The sequence below is a fragment of the Rhynchophorus ferrugineus genome, unplaced genomic scaffold (assembly GCF_030347505.1).
Source record: "Rhynchophorus ferrugineus isolate W39M unplaced genomic scaffold, kcgeb_rfMv2 rfM4, whole genome shotgun sequence".
Classification (NCBI taxonomy): domain Eukaryota; kingdom Metazoa; phylum Arthropoda; class Insecta; order Coleoptera; family Curculionidae; genus Rhynchophorus; species Rhynchophorus ferrugineus.
In genome coordinates this window covers 57,446,828-57,473,704 of record NW_027472583.1, presented here as the reverse complement: position 1 = coordinate 57,473,704, position 26,877 = coordinate 57,446,828, and positions in this window count along the sequence as shown.

Here is a 26,877-nt window from a genome sequence, read left to right as displayed (position 1 = left end):
TGAAATCATATAATAATACTTATTGTCCACGGGCAGATTGTTAACGTTCTAGGAGATTGATAAAAAATATTACTAACATCTCCATAACAAATATTTGTAACCATACTAAACTTATCCCATTCGTTTCGTGTTTTACCAAGAACGAGGTAAACGTCGTTGGACACAGGATGCCAACCACAACAGGCTCTTTGAGCTTAAAACTGATTTTATCTCCTCTATTCGTGTACGTCCTTTTATCACCATTCCGTAACTCGGAATTGTGTGAGATTGGGTCACTGCCATTTCTCGCATGGTGACTTGATGACTTCGAGCCCGCCTGCTCACTGTGAGATTTGTCATATTGCCATACCAGATACTGAACGACTGTCCACGGCTCACCCATATTAGAGCTATGTAAGCTATAGAATTTTAGAAATTCCTTAACAGAATAAAATACAGACAGACTCTTCGGATACGAGAAAACGATTTTCTCGATATGAATAGAGCCTCTACTTATGGTTGTGTTTGTAGTTTTGTATTTGTGGCTATTTTTAAATTTTATAAACACTATTTATAATTTTAGCTCCCCTCCCTGTTTGTGTTACTAATTTTATTTTTATTTTTTTGTATATTTTAAAGTCTCTTTTCACCAACGTAGATTTATCTGGACGGGACCTACAGTTTAACGTGGGCTCCGAACCACGGTCCTCAGAATTAACTCTACCGACTGGCGAGTAACCAACATAGAAATCATCCCAGAAGACATCCTGTCTTACCCAGCCTGGTTACTGGCACGACTGGGATCATTTTCCTTGTCATATTTTGCACTCTTGCCTAAGGACAATCCCACATTAAGTTTAAGTTTAAGTTTCCCCTAATTCCATTAAGTTCAGACCTCTTATGGCTACCTGATATTGGTTTGGCAACTAAATAATCATTGATTCAATATTACACTTCATTTAAAATCCAAGAATGGACCAATCCGAATTTATTTGAACCAATGCTTCTCTCAATGGAGATCTCCATAACTAGTGGATACGCTGTTGTTGGTGTGAATATACCTCAACTAATTTCTCGTCGTCTTTTTGTATGTCAAGCAATGAAGCTATTTCGATAAAACCATGTATAATATGCAATTTTTTCTTCTGGATATTTTTCGTCCTATATTAGCGGTTTGATCATCACGTGCTAAGATGTTCGAGAGCTATTAGAAAATTTTATACTCCATGCCCATTCCCTGTCATTGACATCAAAATCACCACTTGCAAATTAAAACTGACATTTAACGAAATATAATTGCGCACCATAAGTTTCTATAAGTGTCTTATAGCTTCGGAAGCAGATTTCTGCAAATTAAACAGAAAAATTAACGAATATCGAAAATGATTATCTACTCTGAGAAATTTATTCATAAAAAAATGAACAGAAAAACTATCATTTCATATAGAGAAATGTTAAGACCGTCGAAGTTACAGTTAGGTATATTAAACCTTTGCATTTTTACCAACAAAAAGGTAATAATATATAACAAATACGTAAATTAAATGATAATCTGAAAAGGACAGAATACGTATTTGCACCTTCATATTTAGAACAGTCTTGCAAATTACCAGCTTGGTCCACAAGCATCAATATTTCTGCTGAAAATGTAATATACATAATATTATTATTCAGTATATAATGTGAAAGAAATATATAAATTTTTATCACACCAAATAAAATTGCTGGCAAAGGAAAATAAATTGAAAATAAATTTAAACAGCAGAACAGAAAAGGAAATAAAACCAAATGTATGAAAAGCAACCGTAAAATGAAAATAAAATTAAGAAATACTAACTCAGTATCTAATACACTCATATACAACATAAGATTCCTGCTGCCACAGTTTGGTTGATAAAACGTGATTTTTAAGTATCATAGACGAATATATTTCCAATTATAATTCGTAAAAATGTAAAGTGTCTTTTCCTATCCCATTTTGTCTTATCCCCAAATGTCTGCAAAATTCTTTATTAGCTATATAGAATTTGTAAACTGGCAAAACTTGTAAACCGAAAGTGGAAGCTGATGGGACCTATATGCTTATGGAATGAATTTTTAGGTTGATGACGTGAATTAGCTGTTTTATTGGACAGCCCTGCTCAAACTGTAAATATAATTGGGTATTCATGTTTGATGAGGAAAGCGTTTCGTCCATCCAGCAAATATAATGAAAATTGGGTACAACCTGCACAGTTCAAAAACTGAAAAAAAAACTCGAAATTTAGTAGCGCAAACTTACACCGACAAAACCACCGTAACAAATATGATAATTCATTATGCAACACATGCTTATGTGAGAAATCATTATTATTCGCTTCAATTTATGAGTATAACAATATAAATCCCTGGAAATCAGATAATATCAAAATGCTGAGTGCAAATATTCCCCAGAATAGTCTCGATTTTTTAATACATTTTACTGATTAATATTAATTCAAGGAATCAGTATTTACACACATATATGTATATATATACATATATATATATATATATAAAAGCTGTTTTTAAATAAGTCAAAATAATCAATAATAACATAAGACCGTATGTTGGCAGGATCTTACATATGTCTGCGTGCCTTTTGCTTTTATTGCTAAACGCCCCAGAGCGATGGAGTGACAAAAGAAAGATTTCGGATAATAGATCACGTTCTATCAGCCCCCCGAGCGTAGATTTGTTACTTTATTGATATAGCATTATTTCCAACGTCCTAGAGTCAACTAGACCTTGTTATCATAGAAGAGCCGAACGTTGAATTTAAATAGAACTGGCGTATCTCTTGCAAGAAATATATCATTTTATATTAATATGTTTTAACTTTTGGTTTAATAAATATATTTAACAAATAATACGTTATTTAAGGAATCCTTTCGTTTCAAATTGTTATATGCGCTTTTTAATTTTATTCATAATCAGAAAATTGCAATAACTATCAACTAGATTTGATTGGGATTTAATAAAGTAATAAATGAAAAATATTATGGCAAAGAAGCTGCAAAGGTAACCCGACCGATTGATATATTAGTAACTTCAGAGATCTTCTTGTAATACAGGTACCCCTACCAAACTTTAAATTAAAATTAATTATATCCAACATTAATTGATCAATTTTGAGCTTCTTACGAATTAAGGTAACTGCTGTATATAAAGATGCCAAAAATTCATAGAACTGAAAGAATATTTTCATCGATATTCTTTCATACCTCTTCTCCATTGTTACAATTTTTTTATAACAATTTTTGCCCCCTTTTTCATCACTTCAATAGTGATGTGATTCTATTAAATTCCTAATGCATTTGGTTCAGGCGGTGGAATGTATGACGTATATCTGATATCGCTGATACTTGCCCTGGAGGGATAAATTGGACTGGGTGTTGTGGGACTGCCTCTAGGTTTACCAACACACTAAACCGAAACGACCGATGAGGTTGTTTCAGCCTGGAAAAGGGGAGGTTAGTAGTGACGCCGTGATAGATGCCAGCATGACGACCAGCTCGTGAACAAGCACGTTTGAAGAACAAGAAGAACTTGAGCTGAGTTGTTGTTTGTGGAAGGATTAAGATATGAAGTTCTAGATTTCTATAGTGTCAGTTTCTGTGTGAATTTGATTATTTCTGACAAACCATGGAGCGTTTAAGATTCTCTTAAGAAGCTTATTTTGGAATACCTGAACCGTTTCACCTTTCTGGGTTTAACAAACTTGAAGTAGATATTATATCCATAGAGGAGTACGAACAGAATTAACATCTTATAAAATAAGCATTCGATGAAGATGGGAAGTCTGTTAGAAGGGCAGATCAGAGATAATAGTAGATTTGCTGTCACTGGACCTTTCTGGAACGCTTTCTGGATTTGGGAATGCGAACTGAAACGTCGGTCAAAAGTACTAGGCATCCAACCATGGAATTATTCCGGTTTCGATCTTAAGTTGGGAGTTGCGCAGTGCGTAACGATTCTTATGGAAGAGTTTTCAGGAAGTTGATTTGTAACCACCAGAATTTGAATCACTTGACCGCATGATCGAGCTGCTTCTCTAAACGTTGTTGAATGATAACCTCGGGCCTGAAGACCGTGAAGAAAACAGTGTCCTCAGAGTAAATGGCGACGTTAATGTACCCCTTTCTCGGCAGATCAAGAGACCTTGAGCTATGCCCGCATCGATTTGTTTTCTACTGGAAAGTGTTTTATTTGACTTGGAAAGATCTGTCCTTTAGTGAGGTTCAGATGAACTGCTCCAAGCTTTTCACGTTGGTCAAGAGCGTGATGAATGTGTGCGGCCAGACGGGTGGCCTGATGTTGCTTTCCTTACTGAAAGAGTGGATAGCGTAAAGTATTGCTCCCTCGGCAAGCTTCGAAATAACACTAAGAAAGCGGATGAGCTTATATTCAGCCGGAGCGTTTTGTTTCTTTAACAAGAATCAATATTAATTTTTTTATATAACTCTTTTTGGAGTTGATTTATCTTTTTCTTCATCTCAGCTGCTTTTCCCTTTATTTAAGATTTTCTCTACTCCTAACATCGTCAGAGGTCTATTACTACCTTTACTAGCTTTTAAATATAGCAATCCTATCTTTGTACTTAATTAGTTATTGTTTGTATTTGTTTTTTTTTACATTCTCATTGTAAATTTAATTTCCTTCTCTCTCTCTCGGCTCAGAATTAAGCTTCAACCTTTCAACGTTAAAGAATATTAGCAATGTCTAAGTCCACATATACATAAATCTGTTCAGACCACTATTTTGGACAAGGAGCAAGCATTATATATCAGTTATAGTCATCCATAGAAAACTTAAGGAAAATTTTTTCAAGTATGTCAGTCATCCTTTCATATTCATATTAGGAAACATATAATTTAAATTGTGTAAATATAACCTAAGATCTATAACAGAACTTCTAGACATCATTTTTAAAAACATAATTTTTACTATATCTACAAAACAGTTCTCTGCTCATACGTTCTAACATAATGCTCATGTTTAATTTTGAACAATTACAATATATGTGCGTACAAATCTTTCACGCTCTACAATACCATTTTCTAGAGTCATATTCTATTAATTATGTGCATACCTTTAGTTGTTTCCACTCTTATCACTTTATCTCAGGAATTTCCAGCATTATCGTATATCCTGAAAGTTTTTTTTAGTCATTTCACTTTCCGAGTCACCAATGTCCAATTCAATCACTAACTGTTAATTTCCAATCTGTCCAAAACCTGTTCACGATTCCACCAATTACTTCATCTGTATGTCTTATTGAGTTCGTCGAACCAAAGGTATTATTGTTGACAATGCGTCCATGCTTCCTTTCTTATATCCAAACAATTATTGATGGAATATCCTTCTCAATCGGCTCGATTGGATTGAATATATAGTGATAGTAATATACAACCATCTGATATATTTTTTCGGGCTTATTTAAAAAAAAGTAAGTTACAAAAACGTTTGAAAATGAAACATATCATTTATGTTTACCTTGTTGGGATCTTCTCCACCAGTGTATTAAGATATGGTGAATTGTCCATAACAATAACTGATGGTTTTTCCAAATTCTTAAAAACAATTTATGGTACAATTCTCTATGATAGTTACCGTTGGACTTAGGAAAATACTAATTCTGCACCATGAATAAAAATATTTCATTTACATGCCTGTTTCCAGCATGAAGTAGCTCTTTATGACGTATAGTTTTGTCTGCTATGAATTATTAATAAATGTTATCACGAAAAAAACCTAATCCATAGTTATTCCCACGTTTACCTTTTTCTATCAATTTTTGTTCTTTGGGCTATATTATATCCATGTCTCATTTAAATATACACGTTGATATAACAATTCCTCCTTGATTTTGTTGTATATTTTTAAAAATTGTATTATTTTTAAAACAACCTCTGGAAGTTCCAAAGAAACCTATATTACCCAACAGTGTATGAAGGGATGTTCAACATCTCTCACATAGCTACATATCTTTCGACTTCTTATGAGTAGTTTCTAGACTAACAATTTTCTCTGAAATTATTGTAATCAATTATGTTTCGGTCGAAAAAACTACTTTAATTTAAGGTTATAATGTTTTTAATTTTTTAAGATAGTTTGAGGACTGTGCTTGTACAATATTCAGTGCAGCTGCAACACGCTAAAATTATATTCAATAAAAACCGTAGCGACTTGAAATGTATTAAAACAAAACCTTAAAACAACGTTTATCAATTTATAACCCGTAAGTATAATATCAGGGGTGTGCAACTCCAATGGTAAGTAGTGGGGCAAAGTTTTGCTTAGTTCAATCATTGGCGACGCTGACAATGTGAATTTGATTGGTTAGTTTCAAATAGTTATGTAGAAACCTCACGTTTATTGGCCAATAGTATAAAAATGAAAATCAAATTTAATTTTTAAAATTAATTTATTAAAATAAAATCCTATACAAATATACTTAAGTGTAAATAATATAAATATATATAAACAAAAAGAAAAACAAACAATTATGAACTCTATTCTAGGCAAATTAAAATATCTATAATTCTTCTATAACGCCTTCCCATATTTGTTTAGTGCCATCAATTTTGTGGAATCTATTAGAGTTCTAACTTATCTTGATATATTGAAGGTAAACTTTAAATCCTTCTCTGTTGATATTGAATTAACTTCATTAAACCAAAAATACAATCACACCTCATAATAACTTAAAATTTGGTCTTGAAAATCATTATGAATTGGCCAGTTGAGACACTAAAAATGTATGTGTTTTTTAAACATATTTAGATTTTAGAGTATTTAATCTATGGAACTACTTAATATGGAATGTAGACAAATATTGCATGTCGTCCCTTTTTCAGTTTTGTTAAATAACCTGAAATAAGACTAAAATACAATATTAGACTCTTGCTTTTCTTAGAGCAAAGTTCTCTGGAGCTGAAAATATAGACTCAACTGGTGATCTAACAACCTCAAGTGATACTAGATCTCCCGTTAAAAAAGAATATAAGTTGTCTAACATTTTCATCTCCACAATTTTCTAATGATGTGCCCTTTTAAAGATTTCTCGAACATACTAGGTGAAGGATGCTGTTTCTACCTCCATGACCTCTAATAGATCCAACAAAATTCTTTAAGCAGTCTTGGTTAAGATTTCTTAAACAAATGTAGTTATTTGTAAATTTAGACAAAATAGATTTCTTTATGGTAATAAATCCCCTAAAAGTAGCAATTAAATTTTTAATTAATGGCACCGTAACAAATATTTTCTTAACAAGGCAATCAAATTTAAATATACAATACCTCTACTATAAAATTATTGAACACTGATTGTTCTAAAAAGTTAAAGTATTACAAATATTTTAGGGATATTTTACAATTAAAGGTAGTATTTATTACTACTAATTATCCTTATCATTATCAGTAGTTATCTTAATTATTACCTTCTTGTAAGACTTCTTTATGTAGAGACATCACTCTGACAGCATACGAACAACTTGGTAGATTAATTGAATTTTAATACTACTAACATCTTCATAAGTAGGTTTTGATTTTCTGTACAACACTATATATAAACAGATATGTAGTAGATAGATAATTTTATATGTACCTGATAAAAATAATGTTGGATATAAAATACCTGTTCATGAAGAAAGGGCAATTCTAAATTTTTCACTAAAATGTCCGTGACAGACACCATGACGTTGATATATTTGAATTGTGGTTTATCCAGGTAACAGGATCTAGGAATATAAACTAGCCAATCACAATTTTCGATCGAAGCGCTACCGTTGATTGAACTAAACAAAACATTTCCCCAAGGTCGCCTATACCGTGAGATTTCTATTTTTTCTATGGTATAATATTTTGAATAATTTTGGTACGTTTGACAATCGGACGACTTTGACAGGTTGGTGTCTCTTTTTAACTAGAATAAAATGAGAAGGAAAATATTGTCTTATTCTAAAACGAATTTACAAATTGCCGCGGGTAATACATTAAACATGTTGATGACAAATATACAAATAAACTTTGAATTGACTATACATAGAATTTTAACCTAATGTCGATGAATTATAAGATGCTACCCTAACAATTAGAAAAACATTTGTGGGTAAATTAAAATATCTTGAATTGGTAGAATGGTGTGAGGAAACTATTTCAAACCAAGACCCGCAAGTTCCAACGATATAAACAAACAACTTCCTTCCGCTTCGCTTCCGCGTTTTTCGCATTTCTTGGAGAACCAGCTCCCCCAACATTAAAGGTTCAATCCGAAAAAGTTGTCAATTATTCACGAAACGCCAGAGTGTTTCTGTTTAGACGCGGCCGAGATAAATTCGATTTTATCATCGGGCCTTCGTGGGAAATAATTTCGCAAAACGTCAAGATTTGCACGTCTGGAGCCGATTTGTTGCAACGGCTCGGGCCGAGACCGTAAATTATTTATGAGCGAAATTGGATGGATGCTGTTGACAAACATCTAACGAAAGAGGGTAATTGGGAGGGATGCGTTTCCATTACGTACTGCGGGATTGCATATTTATGGGGGGTCCGTAAGAAATATATAGGCTTGCATGTGTTGGTAGAATTTATTGGGGATAATTTATGGTACTTATTCGGGCGCACGGTTGGATTTTACTGTTTTCCTTTCCGTGATATACGCCGCGATATGACACAATAAAATTGACTTATGAATGAATTTCGTAAACACAAAATTCTACTTGTTATTTATTTATTATTTTATTGATAAATTGCCAAGATGAACTACGGAAAAAATAGAACGGATATTAATTTTATTTATTTTTATATTTATTTATTTATGACACCGTTACTACTCCTTACCTACTGAGTTACTACTACACTCGTTATCAGTAGTGATCCACCAGTATTTCACCAGGTTTCAACAGTTCGTAATAAACCATTCTGGTCTTAAAAAACACAGAGTACTGTCTTGTGACCAAAACGATTTGGCTTTGGTGTCGATTGGACGGCGATTCACCAGGTGGTAATCATGATTTTTACTAGTAAAGGTTTCAAGATAAATCCACTTTTCATTTCACTATTCGATGAAGGAGTCATTTGGATTATAAATTTGAAGCAGCATTTCACAGGCAATTTTTCGATTTTCCATTTACCTTTCATTCAATTGATGCATTCCTATCCATCTCTCTTCCCATCCTTTGGATTTTCCCCATTGCTCGTAGCCGGAAAATGATAACTTTCTGGAGCCTTTTTGTTTTGGTTAAATAATAAAAGTACAAAACTTCACAAATTCAAAGAGGTATACATCTAAAACTGTATTATTTTCGCAAGATATAACATGTATGGTTTTGAAGCTTGATATCAGTAGAATAAAATGACGTATGTGTCAAATCATCACATTGTATACTTTAGTCTAGCGACATCTGTTAGACAATCCCGTAAGTATGCTACGGAGTTTATTACTTCGACAGGGGCATGAGAATGAGGTCTTCTCAGGGCTTTTTTCTGGAAAACTTTTATTGTATTTATATTTACTTTTCTTAAATTCCATATGTCCATACAGGGTTCAGTACTTGCTTTTAAAGAAATTAAAATAATTTTGATTCCAACGTTCATCGTCTTTCAATGAAGGAATTTCAATTCTTTAATGGTAAACAAAGACTTTATCAAATAAATACAGACTTCTTTATATAAAAGTACATTAATATAAGTAGACACAATATACTTATAAAGTATGTCTACTAGTACACAATTGTACCACCATGTCTTACTTTTATATATCACTATTTTAGTCTTTTATATTGATACCTGTTTACTTTTCAATAATTTTTTACTTTCACTAGGTGCTCTGTTTATATTTAATCTATAATTTCTATATCTCTGTCTCCATATCCTAGTAGCATTATTCCAGTTTAACTTCTACTTATTCTGCTTTGTTTTCTTCTTTTTGCCTTTTCAATATGTCTCCAACTCTTCTTATTTATGTTTTGTGTAAGTGATAAACAATCTAATCTTATTATTATATTCGATGATTTTGACAATTCGCCATAAAAATTATAGTTATTGAGTTATTCAGTATCAATATATACAGATCTTAATCATGAGACCCAAAATTGCATTTTCGACGTTCCTTACTTGTCTTGTTTTCTGATATCTGACGAAATCTGCTTTCACTGTCTCTTAAACACTTTCTAATTCTTAAAATGTAATTATACTATTCAATAAATTATGTAAACTAACTTTTAAACTAATAAAGTAAAAAAAAACAGCTACTAGTTTTGGAACTTTAGAAAATGTTACTAGTTTAAGAGATATATGAACCCACAACATCATTATATAGAGAAGGTCTATAAATTTACAGTACTCTCTATATTGTCATTATGAATTTGTGATCTGCGAATGTAGAGTTCATTTCTTTACCATTTTATTTGATATAATTCTTGTGGATATAATATATAATGCCAGTAATTACATTTATTAAGTTATTCATCATCTATGTTTATTCCCGAAACTGAAAAATGTTTAAGACAGATATATTTTAATTAATGTAGAAACTCAATAACACACCTTCTGGAACATTCAGATTATTTTAATTTATTTTTCATAGCCCCTTTTATTAAGTTTCGCCTAACCATACTTCTGTGATTTAAAATCATCGATACAGATGTGAGTTATAATAAATAATATTTCATCAACTATATTGATTTTTTTGAAAATCATGCCACAACGAAACTAAAGCAATTTAAAAATTTTTTCGTTCGTTAAAATATTTGGACAGTGCTTTAATTGACGAATATTTTTTATTGGATTGATTAAAATAAAACGGACGCATTTTTATAGAGATATCCAGCAGTTTTATTTAAAAAAAATTCATTAATATAAATATATTTTCTAAAATTGTATTTATTTAAAACAATTGCACTTCCTGGTGTCGAAACGGTAACCTTTAACAAAGAATATTTAAATATTTATGTATTTTAATACGTTGTATAAATATGAATATGATTTTCTGTCATTATTTCTAATAATTGTTTATTTTTTTACCACAATCAATCACAAGTTTCTCAATATTTTAATCTAGGTTTATTGTGATATTTAACCAAATTACGTTAAATGATACGACCCAAAAAGTTTTTAAAATTTTAAAATATAAACTTCTCAATATTTTGTTGTTTCTGCTAGCAATTATTTCAATTATTTTTTTATACAGAGCCACAGTACTTTAAAATTTAAGAATTTAGAATTTAACCATGTACCACATCTAATGTACGTGGAAAAATATGAAATAGAGAATATCTTGGCGAACTTAAATGTTATTTCTAACCGTCCGAGGAATAGCATGGTTTCGCTTGACCCTCCTTGCTTTCTAATCTTGGCGCCTCTATCTTCGGCATTAAGAGTGTTTTAAATTGCATTACCCTACTCCGAGGAGCCAAATTACCTTGCTTTCAGCTTTATTATCTCTTCGCCGTGTAAATTGCAGTTTCGGTCGGAGACACCCCTCCCATTTAAAGAGGATACAGGAACCAAAAACGAAGTTTCCTCGGCGTCAAGAAAGAATTAGTTGAAAAAGTTTCGGAAAGGGGACGCAACTCGATAGTTGTTTGTATTGAATTGAAGAGTAGACGGAAATGGTTTATACTTAGATAGCACCATTGATATACTGTGTATATAGTCTGTCGATGTTAATAATATAGATAATTTCAACTAATAGTTTATAAGCTGCAGTGGTCTCAACGATACAATTTCTACTTTTTTATTATTTATAAAAAAAACTGAAAGACCTAGACTAAAACCATCATCACAAAAAGTACAAAAACTAACTCTTTTTAACAAGTACGCAATTTTAAATAGTGTCTTACAACCATTGATGATACTGTATGCTATAAGTGTCCAATTAACAAAAAAAATTATAGTATTATTTCTTAATTAGATTAAGAAATATTGAATATTGTGCTAATGATTTATGATACTAGCTTATGTGTTCTAGGCTCATTTAAATACAAATTTTCAGGTCCTATTTTTATAAGTTCTCACCAATTTAAGTGGATTAAAGTTCATCTGGTATTTCGTAAATCTCAGAATTGTGAAATGAATGATATTGATTGATATAATTACAAGATCCAAGATGCTGTTAGCTTAGGAATATTTACATCGTTTTGTATGTTTCTTGACATTCTTCGAACAGGTAATTTCTGATTCAAAAATTTCTAAAATGTTTTCTGATAATCAAGTAACGTGTGCTATATAGTGTTAACAATAAAGTACTGGATATTTTAAGAACTATTTCTTCTTAATGTTGAAGTTTTATATGAAGAATTTCATAGTTTTTACATTATAGGAGTTTTGAACAAATCGCCATTTTACCGACTTGGTTGGCGCGATGGTAAAAGCGATAGGACGGTACTCCTACTGTTGCGATAGTAGCGGATTTGAATCCTGCTAGGGTATAGCCGTAAATTTATATTTCTGATTGTTTAATATTTGTGATTGTCCTAGACAAGAGTGTAAAATCTGACAATGGAAAGGGAAATGATCCCAGTTACGCCAGTAACCAGGCTGGGTAAGACTTATGTTTTCTAGGATGATTTCTAAGTTGGTTACTCGCCACTCGGTAGGTTTAATGCTAAAGATCGTGGTTCGGAGCCGACGTTAAACTGTAGGTTAAACTGTAGGTTAAACTGTAGTCCGTAGGAACTGTAGGTTCAAATAAACCCTAGTTGTTAAAAATATAATTTTTTTTTGTTAAAAGATAGGTTAAGTTAAATATGTTTTTTTTGTAACTCTATATGTTTCAAAACTAATATGCGTATAGCTAATAGTTTTGACGGTATAAAACTAGTAATATTAATGTAATTAGGCGTTTGGTTAAATATGTCCTAAGGGTTTTGATCTTTTTGCTGTTTGGGCGACTAATTAATAAAGCGTTAGGAATTAAAAGTTTGGATTGGATGAAGACTAAATGAAGCTTAGTTGAGCATAAGACATGTAAAAGCTCGCAATTACAGAAGAATCGAAAGAATTCAAAAATATTTGACAAACTTTTGGATTGCTTGTAATTACATATAAACATAATTCATTCATTCGTGATGGCATTAGAAAGCTGGTATTAAAATTTTGGTAATAAACCTTGTTATCAAAAATTATTTATTTGGCAGTATTGTGGATATATATATATATATATATATATATATATATATATATATATATGTATGTATATATAAATATATATATATATATATATATATATATATATATATATATATATATATATATATATATATATATATATATATATATATATATATATATATATATATATATTTGATGCTTTTAACTTTACAGTTCCGTTACAGTTGTGAAAATAATCTTGTTTATGATACTTTGCTATAATATTCAGTAGTGTAGACTTACCATTACCCTATTTAATGTTGATAACAAATGAAAATTAGATTTAATTACGTGCCATTTAAAAATGATTTGCGTGTGTTGGTTCTTGAAATAGTTATTTTAATATGTTTTAATATACGGACATTTATTTATTATCAAATACAATTCAACATCTGGGCAATCGCTTGTTTCTAAAAATCTAAATAAATTGCACGTAAAATGTATAGAAAACTTGTAGCTACAGAACTTGTAATAAATTTTAAAGAACTAGAAAATAATATAAAATCAAAAAGAAAGTTGAAAATACATCGTCCGCTCTAACAGCTCCGAAACGACTAAACCCCTTATCGAAGTTTATCGAACTTTAAAGATATTTCATCAAGTTTCGCACGTTCTGATTTTAATTCCGACCCATCGGCCTGTCCTTCACCTGTAGTGGAAGAGCGGAGAAAAATTCCAAACACGAAACCGGTTGCAAGACGGCTGCGCTGCTGCTAGCGCGAACTCGGCAAAATTGCCAATATACCTTTGAGAAATTATGTCGGAACTCTTTTTGCATTGCAGTTTCGCTAGGATTAATAGGCGGCCATTACTCGTCTCTCCTCCGATAAAATGGATGGTTTCTTTCGGAGAATTGCAACGATAAACCGAATGATTCGATGATTTTATTGATCATTTAGAGACGATTTTTCAGAAATATAACTTTCTTTCCAAGAATTTATTGATATAAATGATTTTGGATGTCATTATATTACATTAAATGTTATACTTTCTATTTAGATATATAAGCATTAATAGGAATTCATAATTTAACATTTATGAGACACTGGTTACAAAGGCTACGGTGTATGATAAGACTCAATGCTGACTTCATATTTCATCCATTCAATCAGTCAGTCCATTCTAGACAGACAATAATATTGTTCCTTTTTGAATTCATTCAATTAAACAGAATCAAGTTAATCACCAATTAAAGAAGAAGAAGAAGAAGTCAGGTTGAAGTTGGGTTGGTAATCGTTCCACAATTACCCGAGGCATTTGTTGGTGTAGTTCATTTAGTGTGAATCTAGAGTTCAAGCATAAGTATTGCAGATGAAGCCGTCATGTCATGAAATGTAAATTGAAGAGGCTGAAACAGGCCCGAAGCTCTGAAAACCCCCTTAGTTAATAGATTTCTGGCTCATTCATTATAGTTCAAGGTGTGAGGCTACCAAAGGCTGGCTGAGGTTGCTGTGAATTAAGATAGTCTACTAGAATACCGGTCAGAAGCTTGCAATTCTGTTTCTAACCAAAGACTATTGCAATTTCGAGTCACCAAAGCTTTAAAGCCATACCATAGAGGGTACGTTATGAAAATTTGGGTAAAATAGTGCTATTCAGAATATAATGAAAGACAAAATGGCAGATAAAGGTACTAATTTTACTACAACTATAAGCTGGCCAGCCGGGATAAAGACCACTTATATGCTTTTGGTCGTTTCTTTAAAATTAAGGTGTTACATGGAGCGACTGACACGACTTTGGCTACAAGGATCTCGAAGGAACAAGACTGTGGGCTGATTATATAAGTTAATATATCCTAGAATGAATTAAAACTTTCATTATTGTTTTGTGTCCCTTCTTAAGAAGCCCCTCTTTATTTTCATAAAATTACTTTGAGTTCTTGTACCCTTTTTATTTATATTTAATATACTTAGCCAGCTTTAACTAAAAGTCAGTCTAAGGTTTGATTAGGATTTGAGTCTATTAAATCATAAATAATCTGTCTTAGTCTGGATTTTATAATTACATTCTTTGTTAAGTTATTCTTCTTTCTTCTTCTTTCTTCTTCTCTCTTCTTCCCGTTAAATTAAACAATTTCTTAAGTAAAATAATATGTTTTTTCCTTTAATACCTTTTGAGAAAGTATACCTGGAGCAGTCCGAATTCAGGTCAGGCGGCTAGACTGAAAGATTGGCAATTTTTCCGCAGTTACTCAAAGCATTTCTAGGTGTAGTAGCGCTAAAGTATCGCGGCTGAAGCTGGAAGGACACAAAAGGTGGATTGAAGTTACACGACGACCCCTAGCTATAAACAATTTCAAGAAAGAAAAGTCCAAGTCCATGTATTTCCAGGACATGCATCACAGTTCAAAGTGTTAGGCCTCACAAGACTAAAATTGTTGTGAATTAACATAGTATACAAAAATTTGGTCAGTAGCTTGCTTCAAAAATTAGGTCATGGAGAACGGCCACCATAGGTGGATTGCAGCAACTCAATTTCTTATAGAGTTCGCCGTAGACTATTAGAATATGGAGTCGCCAAATATGGAAAACCAATTTGTCGAGGGGTAAAATGGACCTTTTGTTGACAATGTTCGAATATTTTGTGTTATCTAAAACGTCCCTGAATATTCCTGATTTTTCTTTCACGTCATTTTTCCTTGAAATAAAAGACATTTTTAAGTAAAATAATAGTTCTGTTTTGCTGAATTATCCTTTCATAAATTATAACTTATATCCTACATATCATAAAAACAGTTATTAGGTACCCTTCTAAAACTATTGCTCTATGAATTTATCTTCATTCGTCGCCTTTTGTCTTGGTTAAACAGTTTTTTACAGAAAATTGATTTATCGTGAATTTTTCGCCACAAGTTCAACTCAAACTATTCAGTATCCTTTTATTTACCTAAATTAGCTCCGTCAGACTCTTATTTTATTTGGATTAAAAAAATTACTTCTAAAACCTCATCATGAGTCAATTGGGGAGATTAAAATGGATCAAACAACACAAATTCGAGACAACAACTGCTTCGGAAAGAACGTGTCACATTAGGTTAATTAAAACGTAAGTAAAATAGATGTTTAGAAACCCGCCACCATTCTTTTGCCTAAGTAATCAGTCAAAATAATCCGAAGTATTTTAACAAATCCTTCAAACTTAACCCCTATTAAGTAATTAAATACGAAATCTTAATTATAGGTAATAGAATAATTATATCTCATAATCTATAGGGCAAAAATGATCTTAGAAAGTCTCGAAAACTAATACGAACTTCAGATAATACCGGCTTATCTCGACGCCGCTATTTAATTAAGACATCGGCCGATTTTTACTCGAGCTTCTTCCTTTCCCGACGCGAAATCCCGGAAAAATTCAGGGCACGAGCTGGCTGGCGGTGGTGGTTGGGCGTTAGCGTCAAGTCGACAAAATTGCCGATATACTTCGACGGGAATCATAGCGGAAAGTTTTTTCGTTGCAATTGGATGGGAATTAATGAATGCCGTTTATTCGGCGTCGTTTGGAATCACCTCCGATAATATCCAACGTGATTTTTATGTCCGCTAAACTACGTCGAATGTGTTAATTTTTATCTTTTTTCCCATACTCGAAGAAATTTGGTGAATATTGTACGAAAAGCAGCAACAGCTTTTTCGCAACAGTTTGTATTTTTATATAAATTGAATAATTCAAGAAATATGAAGGTATATTCAATTCAAAATATTAGTGAAACGTCTGTCAATATGTGCCTGTCTAAGGTTGTAAATTCGTTTTACAGTCAGACAGTATTATCCCTTTCATTTTATTCCATAGATAGAAGATAGAGATAGAATGCTGTTAGAGATGTTCGATCATGTAACCGAAAAAGCCTGCAAAAGTTGTCCGTTGCTCAAACGTCTGCAAAATTCTTCAAAATGTTACAATTACGGGTTATAAACACGCAAACTTTGTTTTAACGCTTTGTTTTAATAAATTTCAAATCGCCGAGGTTTTTATTGAAAATATTTTTTGCGCATTGCAGCTGCACTGAGTATTAGAACGGGTGCGGTCACTAAAATGTCTCAAAAATAAAATATATAACCTTATATTCACCAAAAAGAAACCGTGTTTATGTGAAATAGATGACGAATCAAGATCATATTGTTGTTATCTGCATAGAGATCAAATATACGAAATATAAAAAATAGTAAGTAGTTTTTTCAATCGGAACATAATTTAATACAATTATTTCGGAGGAAATTGGTAGTTTGAAAAGTAGCCATAAACAGCCAAAACATATACTGCTAGTAGAGGGATGTAGAACATCCGTTCATACACTATTGGGTAATATAACTTTTAAGTGGTGTAAATATAACCCACAAGGGATTTTAATGGAACTTCCAGAGATTAATTTTAAAAGAATACAATTTTAAAAAACATAACAAATTCAAGGAAGAATTACTATATCAATTTATATATTTAAACGAGACATAAATATTTCAGAATGGTACATTGGGTCGCTCATGGCAAGATGATATAAAGAAACTGTAAATATAATGTGTAAAGGTAACATAAGTTGATGGAAAAAGATAAACGTTGCAACAACTATCGAATAGGTTTTGTTAGTTATGACATTTATTAATAATTCATTGCAGACATATACAGTTCTTGAAGTTGAAAACAGGTATGCTTTTATTCCTGGTGAAGAATTAGTATTTTCCTCCGAAGGTGACTACCGTGAAGAAATGAGTCATAACTTGTTTTTGCAGTAGTTTGAAAATAAGCTTTTAAATAACTTAGATGAACCATCAGTTATTGTTATGTACAATGCACCATATCTACCATATGTATAGTACACTGGTGGGGAAAATCTCAACAGGTGTATCAACAAAGACTGCAATTAAGGAATGGCTTAAAGTACATACAATAAGTTTCGAAGAAATCATGTTAAAGAATGAACTATTTCAAATTGTTACTCGGTAAAAATATATGAAATATTTCATTGTACTTTATGTAATTTACTTTTTTACAAAAGCCTGAGCAAAGATACATGGTAGATCAGATTATTGAACGTTATGGCCCCAGAGTAATATGTCTCCCTTCCAAGTAATGCATATATAATCCAATTGAGTTGATATGGGGTATTGCAATAGACATTCAGGTCGAGAAGGATATTCAAACATTCATGGAAAGAGGCATTTTCGAGAAAACACCTTCGGCTTGTGTGAATTATATTTATATTAGAATTTTGTTGTATATCAGAGCCGAAATATACTAAACCTCAAAGTTGCTGCGGCAACATTGCGACGTTTTGACAGGTCACCCGTGTCACTACTGTTTTGAATAGACTATAAAAAAGTAGACTGAATAGACACATCAAAATGAATATAAACCAATTAATGCCCATTGGTTTAATCAACAATAGATTCAAGCACAAGCCATATATAAATAAACAAGTAATCCCGTAAGGAAATACAGCAAAATATACTGGTACGACCGTTAAATTTAAACTCTTAAATGGTGAAACTCGCATGTTAAGCTGAAGCATAAAACAAATGTACTGATTATTGAGTATATTTTCAGTCTTATCCTTATAATTAGCTTTTCCTACAAGTTTTAAAACCAATATGGACTTCCGCTGTTTAACTCTGTGTTGGTAAAAGACAAAGCAATAGAAATATTACACAAAGATTACAAAATTAAATGTTGCGAGATATTGTTGATGCTTTATGGTACGTCCATATCGACAATCTGCATAAGGACCTGAAGGTAGAAATTATCGACAACGTTATATATCAGCACACAATGCTCACTTCTCCAATTTCCAGATAATGATGGCTTAGTCCAAAAATTAAAGTGGCTCAAAACCACTTGATATAGTTCAGTGCATATTAAAGACAGTGACATAAAAATTATTCCCATTTAATAGACCAAAATACCTCTAGATTAACATGCTGGAGTTTGATACTAAGGAAGCACGGAAGTCAAATGTAATAAATATCCCAATTGAGAATGTAAAAATGAAACGAGTGTATTCATTACAGTGTCTTGGTATAGGCATCGAAATGAATGCAAACCAAAGGATGGAAATTAACTCCAGACTTGCACAAACCACTAATTTGTATTTCGTTATAAATAACAAATTTATTACTAAAAAGGAAATATCAATCAAGGCTATGGAAGGGTACAATAATTTAAAGACCAATCCTAATATAAGTAAGATACCAGAAACATAAAAGAAATATCTCAGGACAGTCAGGAGCACAGTAAAGATGGACAGGACGAGAAGTAAAGAAATAAGGAAAGACCCGAATAATGAATCACTAGAGGAGTACATAGAAAGAAGGCAATTCAGTTGGTGGGCACACAACGCATTTATAATATAAGACACATAAAGATACATAAGAAACAATGACCTAAGCAACCTAGGAAGGAATGTATCAGAAAAATACTTCAGAAGAGAGACAAAACCCCTGTCTAAAGCAAGAAGCCTGAGTAGAGAAGTGACATATGAGTATTATATAGCCTATAGATTTTCTACCACCTTTAGGTCAAATTCTGTTTACAATCTTCAGGTCTTCCTTTTCTATCCTCTATTCCTCGTTACACTAGATGAACTCAGCTGAAAGTCCAACGAATTATAATTCACAACGCCATAAGTAACCGATACATGTTTGGTTGAACATGTTTTTTTTCTTTATTCAGTATACAAAGTATACAGTCACTATCGAACGGTCGACACTGAAACAATTTTGGTTATCTATATTAATGAATTCCAGTTCCACATGCTCGTTCATTTATTTATACTGAAATACTGGAAAAACAGTCCAAATTAAATTGAAGCGCCTCAAAAAATTCGTGAAATCGCAATTATAGAATGCGGATGAAAACTTTAAGTGACGTCAGTGCTTCCTAAAGTTTCTGATTAATGTTTGACTGAAAATGGCGAATTTTTACATTTTGTGCTTTCATTTTTACTCAGTAGTTATCTTTTTAACTTTTTTATAATCTCTCTACTCTATGTTGCCATCATAAATTAATATTACTGGTCACAATATGCCCATTACGGATCCTTCCTATTTTTAGTTTTTTTATAGATACGAGAGTTAAGTTTCACTCAGCTTATTTATATGACTCCATTAGTTTGTCTACACATACAGGCTCTTTGGGTATCCTATTTATCATCCTCATTATACCTCATCATACATTTTTTCGTGTTATATATTTTTTCCTCTAGTAATTTAACTTTGTTATAGCGAATGGTTATAAATTATTGAAAGCTCAAAAAACTAAATAATTAATAAAAAAATCATAACACCAGATGGAAAAGGCTTCGGAAATAAATCAATTAATGTCGAATAACAATCAATCATCCGCAAGCTCCGATGCACAATCGATACTATAATTAAATCTGACACCGTTTAAAACGATTCAACGTTTTTGTCGGTCTAAACCGCACGGCAAAATCCCAACAAATTGAAATTGTTCGGAATGAGCTGAAGCCGACGGAGAAAAAGGAATATGTCATTCCTATAATGACCACGTCATTTCAAACAAAGAGTTGCATTAGAAAGGCGTTAGAATGAGATTTCTTTTTTAATCCGTCGCGATATCTTTCTTCCATCTGCTTTAAGCTTACTTTGGCTGTGTGCACAATGAGAGATAGGTGTAATTGCATATCTTATTAGATGTTCATACGCTATATATATATTGATATATACATGTATAAAAATAAACTAAATGCATAATTAAACATATACATGCTCTTTGGGTATCAATACATCCTCATTATACTTAAAATCTTACATTAAACTAAATGCACAATTATAACAATTTAAATCGTGAAGCCAGTGTGTTCTTATCGGGTTTCAAAATGAATTCCATGTGATCAAAATATATCAAAACAATATTCTTCGCAGCATTGATAGCACCCAATGATCGATTAAAAAATCAGGTTATTCACAATGATCTAGCTAGAGAAGAAATTAAATGGTTTGTTAAAAAATACCAAGATTTCAAGGTGATGCAGTAATATATCCTGAAGATATAACGAAGGAAGGTCTGTCCGCGTGAGTATCTTGTAAATCTGATATCCTACCTGACTATTTTCTTTTCATCGAACTAAATATCTAAGAACCCCTACCTTATTAGTGGTGTGAAGCAATTTAATATAAATGTAATAAAACACAACCCTAACTTATTGTTAGGAACTGTACTGACTGCATCATTAAGTATAGTTTAAGTCCATCGCTAATATATGCATTATTGTGTAAAAAAATATTGAAAAAATGCTTAAAAAGACTATAACAGATCAATTGAAAAGTCCCCGGACTATCATAGTAAAACACATTTTTTTTGGCAAAATTAGTTTGTTTAATTCAAAATAAATGCCTTCAAGGGTGATACAATGATTATAGCGACACTCCAACTTTTCGATACCATTTTTGTAGTAAGATTTGTCCTTTTTGATTGCTTCTAAATAGGCCTCGGTTCCGGAGATCACCTCTTCATTCGACGAAAATGTCTTTCCAGCGAGTATTCTTTTGAGATCTAATAACAGGAAATAGTCGCTCCTACGTGTGGCCTGATCTGGAGAATGCGGTAGATGAGGAAGCAATTCGAAGCACAATTCATGGATATTTGCCATCGTTTTTACTGACTTGTGACACGGTGCATTGTCTTGGTGAAGCAGCACTTATTTCTTCAAATGCGACCGTTTTCCGGCTGTTGATATTCAAGGTAATGAAAATTATTCCGTGTGCATCCCAAAAGAGACACCATAACCTTGACAGCCGACTGTTGCGTTTTCCCACGCTTTGGAGCGGGTTCATCGTGTGCATTCCACTCGCATGACTGTCGATTGGACTTCAGAGTGAAATTATGGAGATATGTTTCATCTATTGGACCTATATGGACTCAAAAACTCGGGTTCATTACGCCTGATCATTTCCAAATACTGCTCAGAATCATCAACTAGTCGTTGTTTTTGGTCAAAAGTGAGCTCGCGCGGCACCCACTTTGCACAGAACATTATCATACCCAAATATTACTGAATGATATGATGTACATGTTCAGTTGATATATTTAGAGTGTCTGCTGTTTCATTTAATTTCAATTTACGGTCATTCAATATCATTTTTTTGATTTTTTTAAATGTTTTCGTCGGTAACAACCTCTTTTGGGCGTCCACTGCAAACTTAGCATACCAATCCTTCATGGTTGATTTTGATGGAGCAGTGTCCGGAAACTCGTACGGAAACCGGAAACTTTAACTGTATTTTTGTTCCTTCAAAAAGAAATATTTTATCACCACGCGAAATTCTTTTTATCCATTTTTTTTTAAATAACAAAAGTTGCTTCGCTCAAAATGCTATAATTCATAAACTAATGATCCGACAGCTGTTAAATTTATACACGCATCTTCTGAGGCTAACTGTTAACTAAAAAACATAAACATATTTAATTCTAGTGGCGCCATCTATGTGTTAGGCCGGGGATCTTTCAATTTACTTTTTTCAATATTTTTCTTCGAAAGGCTTAAACAGATAGCAAAATTGTAGTTTGGGCCACTGATGTCATAACATTTGGGCTATAAGTGCTGAGAGGTCCAAAAACTTTAAAAAGTGTATAAAGCCGGAAGGGATAAAATATTTGTATTTTTTATGCTTTTACTCTAAAATTATGCCTACTATATTGAACAATACTTATATACTAATTAATATATTATTTATTGATGTATAATTTCAGTAAATCCTCTTATTGAACCTTCACTCCTTAGCTATCATAGAGTAAAATAGGACGAGATTATCTTAACAAGAGTAATAAAATCGATGCTACGGAAATACTTCTCTCGTAACTATTTAATTATATATAATGTCCAATTAGTCGTTCCCCTATTAAGTCATTCTAAGATGTAAATTCCTATCGGGACCTAGGGATCGACCACCGGGACAAATATAAAAAAGGACGGTTTCCAGTCCATTGTCTTACCACCCTAAAACAATTACGTCGGGAATATCTCATGTAGATCGAGAATTAAGCCAGATTTAAGTGCAATCCGTAACGGCGAACCGACCGCCGCCCGTAACAAATGCGGCAATTTTCAGGTTACCGTTAAGGGGCCGCTCGCCGTTTTTATCTTTCGGGTCACGCGTATCGGAGATCAAAGCCATCGGGCGAGGTACGTGAAATATTCGACATCGATACCCGGGAGAGGGAATGTACCTTTGAGGCGTTGCCGTTTCATTTTTAATTGAAAGATATAGTAGGATCGCAGGGAAGGAGTTCAAAAGAGCCCAGATACCATTACTGTCGATTTACATTGTATTTTATAACTCGAAAACATGATCTGTTTTGGAGATAATAGTAAAGATAAGATAGAAAAGTGACCATATTTTGCGGATAATAGAGAGAAAAAACCTAATACCAACACACCAGTTGGGATTTATTAACAAGCTATTGTATGTAATGACCAGGTCCACAGCAAAAAAGTGAAAAAACCAAAACAACTACTAAAGCAGGCGTACCACTAGGGAACGTACTGGGGCCAATGCTTTATCAACTCTACACCTATGATATACCACAAATGGAGGATATTACGATGGCTATATTTGCTGATGATACTGCGAAATAGCTGTCGGAGACAATAGTGAAGAAGCCACACGAAAATTATTATAGGCAAGTGATAATATAAATAATTGGACAGAAGCTTAGAAAATAAAAATAAACGAAAGAAATATGCATGTGCAGTTCACCTACAATCAGACCGTACAAGTCTAACAAGCACCTAATATATATATATATATATATATATATATATATATATATATATATATATATATATATATATAGGCTGCAATCTAATTGATTGAATAAACACAACATATTTGCTGGTAAAAATAATAAAAAATGTCTATAGCGCTATTTCCCTTTTTCATATCTCGTTAGTGCTATCAATTGAAATAAGATGTATTACGGTTTTTATAATTTTGTTTCCTCATACAGAAAACAGAGCAGCATAGCTGAAAGTTTGCCTGTTTACATATCGAAATATGTTCGAAGAGTTAAAGAGATAGTTTAAGGATATTTGAACAATATATTAAAACAATCATGACATAAAAGCAGGCCCATCTTGTTGGTCTACAAATTGCATTATTTTATTTTTTAACATCCTTGTTGAAAAATCGAACCAAAAATCGAACCTATTTTGTTTAAGGAGCTTTAAGCCAACAATATTAATTATAAGTATCTTAACCAATTACACATTTGATTCAAGAAAACGAACCCCTTCAAAATAACTAAGATTTAATTGATGGCACTTTACAAACAACTGTTTAAATGGCCTTCAATATAATTTTGATATAGCCCAATTTGAACTAATTTTTTCAATATTTTCATGATTTCTAATACAACATATATATATATATATACATATATATATATATATATATATATATAATTATTCATATACGTACCAAGTAAAAGCAATGCGAAGTCACAAACATATCCTTAACCAGACTAGCTAGGTTACAATACTTTTGAGAAAGAGGATATATTTAAATCATTTAATTGTGTTTATTATTAAGCCACAAAAATGCTGATCGTACTCACTGTCAGACCCACAAAAATGGCGTCATAAACAAACCATAGAAACAAACAATCGGATTAAAGAAATTAGTTAATTAAATGCCTTTGTAGAGAAATTCGAATAAACAAGTGAAAAAAGTGGACCCAGAACTAGCATTAGTTGAACCACGCAAAACATTTCCTCGGTTTCGCCTATCTAACTAAACCCTTTATACATGCTCTTTGAAATATTTATTAGTTCTTTCAAAAATATATTTTATGACTAAATATGTTTATAACATTTGATATACTTTCGCTGTACTAACCGTTCAATAGTTTACCTCTATTTATATTTCAAATAAATGTAAGTACTTTTCCCGTAAAAGTTATATATTTGAGGACAATATACTAGGTATTATGTAACGAATAAGCACCAAAACGAATATATGCTCTGCGTGATATTTGGATTATTGGTTTTTCGTTCCAACATTGTCGCTTAAACCGTTTTACGTCGGGTTCCCGTTAACATCGTTAAATAATACGAGTGTAGTTAATTAAATCTACGCAATACGTTGTCAACAGTTAGAACTATTTGTTAATCAAACTTGCAGGCAAAGCGATAATTTCCGGCCAAAACGGGCTGAGTAAACCCCTAAAACTCTTAACTGAATATTTAATCGTTCTCATGAATATGTATTTTATTAAATACGCCGCCAGAACCACCTTATGCTTAATAGGAACGACTATTCCCGGCCTTTCTCCGGGATTCTGACGGATGATAATGGCTGAACGAAAGAATTTCGCCGTTTATTCTAACAGTTATGCAGATGGATGTCCTATTTTTAGCCGATTTCGAAAAAGGAGGAGGTTCTATATTCGGCTGTATATTTTTTTTTATGTTAATCGGAAATAGTACAATGTAAAAGCCATTCAGTTTTATTTTTAACCAACATATCAAATCTATTGTGAATGGATAGAACGTTAACTTTATATGGGGAGTTCGCGGATTCGATTCCCAAAAGGCTAGCAACTTTTTTAGATCTAGTTTTATTGGAATATTTGTCAAATCACCTAGACTAGATAGCGGACCCCAGGGATTGAAACGTTCCTTATTTTCAAGCATTGTTTCTTTATTGCTATATTTCCTCATATGGGCTGTACTTTCACTTGGGCTATCCACTGTAATACTTAATAAAATAACTACGTAATTTATTGAGTAAATATTTAACACCAAAAAGAGAAAAATATAATATCTGTAAGAAAAAAATTTAACCGACTTCAAAAAATAAATAACGAACTTACTAAAAAGAAAAAATAATCAAACTTAGATTTTTAACATAAAAGAAACCTTTTAAAATAAAATATGCACAAAATAATCGTTGGAATAACTAAATAAAATTAAACAAAAAACTTATTTAACCTACCAACTACACGTATTTTATACTCTCATATAAACACACAATTTAGGTTAATACCTACCTAAACCTATTCATCTATTGACAATATTATTTTAACTACTACCAACTGTTCAGTTTGAAGTCGGTTAATATTATCTTAGAAAAGTATATACAGATTAAACAATATAAATTTTTAGTGTTGGAAACTATCGACTGAAATCGACTATCGACTGTTTAGTAATTGACTACTTTTTACTATCGACTGTTTCAGTCGCTATTTTTGGTTTGACCGATGTGACTAGTTTTTACCAGTGACTATTTCAGTCGATTGTTTTCAATCGTGAACTTTTAGTTACTATTTTTGGATCTACTAGTTTCATTCGACTGATTTTTAACGTTCTGGATCTGTCGTCCTACCCGCGACCTTGTTAAAAATGTACCCAATTTATGCTTACATATATCTATCTGTAATATATCTAGTTTCATGATTTTCTTTATAGTTTTCTAGTAAATAACAATATATTGTATATAAATATAGCAGCATTTTGGAACGATATTTTTCAAGATTGTTAATGTAATGGGGTAAAAAGGTTTAAATTGTGAATGATAAATAGTAATATACTTTTGACTGCTTTTATGGCAAAAATAGGTAATCTTTCGATTACTCCCTCGATTTTTGTTCAAAACTATTTCCGTTCAATAATAAATAAAACATGTGCTTTATTTAAAAGAGCTCTAGTAGATATTGTGCTGTCATTTCTAATTATGTCATGAATTAGATTTTTCTCTATGATTAGGTATA